General features: G+C 31.6%; 1 protein-coding gene across 1 annotated transcript in view; it reads left to right on the forward strand.

Annotated features, from left to right (window-relative positions):
* The window catches only part of LOC141847699 (SUMO-activating enzyme subunit 2-like), a 36,067-nt gene that overhangs the window by 28,541 nt on the left and 5,673 nt on the right, over nucleotides 1-1,853 (forward strand). The gene's annotated exons all lie outside the window — the stretch shown is intronic.

The following is a 1,853-nucleotide window of genomic DNA, read 5'->3' on the forward strand; positions in this document are numbered from 1 at the left end:
GCTGTGCGCTCCTCCTCCGGCGCGGCTCCTCCTCTTCCTCTCCCGCCGCACGCTCCTGCCGCATGCTCCTCCTCTCCTCTTCCTCCTCCCCATCGTGTACTCCTCCCCTCTCCTCTTCCTCCTCCAGGCGGTACTGCCGATCCTGCCCGAGCTACTCCGTGCACACCTAGCCGCGTGAACAATCGAAGAAAACCCTAGTTTACTTTCCAGTTTCATATTAACAAACCAAACGCATTTTCCAGTTTTCTTTTCTAGAAAATAGAAAACAGCATATCATACCAAACGCATTTTCTGTTTTCTAAAAGCTGGATCAGAAAATAGAAATAGAAAATAGAAAACAGAAAATAGAAAATATTTTCCAAACCAAACGCCCCCTTAGTGTCAGATATATACGAGACGATTCAATGATAAAATAAATAAAAAAAACTTAAGGAGCCTTTTAACATTAATCAAAATTTGAAAATTACTTATGCATAAACTCGAAAGAAAGGATATGAATTGGGGATTAAAAGTTTGAATGGCATTTCGCTAAAAGAAAATAGAAAATAGAAGAAAATAGAGGGGGCAAAATGACATATCGTTGAAACTTTTCTAATAGAAGAAAAAACGTTCTTGGTGTGGGTTAAGAGTTAGTGAAATAAAAAAAATTAAAAAAAATAATAATTGAATTGAGTGAAATAGGTAGAAGGCCACTTGGTTTTTAATTGGAGCAACAGTACAACACGATCACATGAGGTGTTGATGACTCATAGGGCCCCACCTCTTCATAATTGAATTGAAGTGTGGTTCACAACATCACTCAAATAACCGCTTAATCAATAAGTATTTTTAGATTTTTTTAAAAAAAAAATAATTCTGTTGTTGGTAGATATATCCTTTTGATTCACCTGCTATCGAATAAACTTGAATCAGAAATTAATTTTGAAAATAATTTTGATCCTCTTTTTTATTATTCTTCTAAGTATTTTATCTTTTAAAATCCTAGTCCCATTTTAACATTTTTATAAAGGAAAAAACGTTATTTGTGTGGGTTAAGAATTAGTGAAATACGTAAAAGGCCACTTGGTTTTTAATCATGAGGTGTCGATGACGCATGGGGCCCCACCTCTTCCTAATAATTGAAGTGCCGACTTAATTTCATCTTCATCGATGCATGACACGCAAGCAAGCAGGCGTGCCACTCAATGCTTCTAGAACATAATTAAGTTAATTATAATGGAACAAACTTACAAAAGAGAATAAAAATTTAAATTTTAATGAAGTCGAATAATATCTTCATTTGTCATGATCAATTGTAATTTTTTGATTTACTTCTTCACAAATGGAACCGACCGTATGACATCGTTAGAACGACGGATTCCATCTTTACAGAAAAAAAATGTCCATTTAATCAATAAGTATTTTTAGATTTTTTATAATAATTTATGCCGAAATTTTACCCCACTAATTTTATTGAGGTAGATCTTTTAACTCATTATTAGATAAATCAGAATTAAAAATGGATTTATAAAATACTCATCTCATTTAAAATATAAATTTTGATCCTCTTTAATTATTATTCTTCTATTTTACCTTTTAAAAAAAATCGTGATCCCATTTTAAAAATTTTTATAAAAAAGAGTAAGAGGAAATACGTGAATTATGATTCATTAATTTTTAAGCTCGAACTTTTCTATCCAAACATTATTAATTTTAGCTGGGTAAGTGATATTCTTTATTAAAATTGCCATAAAATTTTAGTGCGACTATAACATTTAAGCTAATTTTAATAAATCTTTAATACTCCTTATCTTATACATCATCATCATCGTGAGTGCTTAAACTTTTTTTTTTATTTTAAATGTTTTTTATAT

The sequence above is a fragment of the Curcuma longa genome, chromosome 16 (genome assembly GCF_044706935.1).
Source record: "Curcuma longa cultivar G26 ecotype Majalengka, Jawa Barat chromosome 16, ITB_CL_G26_1.1, whole genome shotgun sequence".
Classification (NCBI taxonomy): domain Eukaryota; kingdom Viridiplantae; phylum Streptophyta; class Magnoliopsida; order Zingiberales; family Zingiberaceae; genus Curcuma; species Curcuma longa.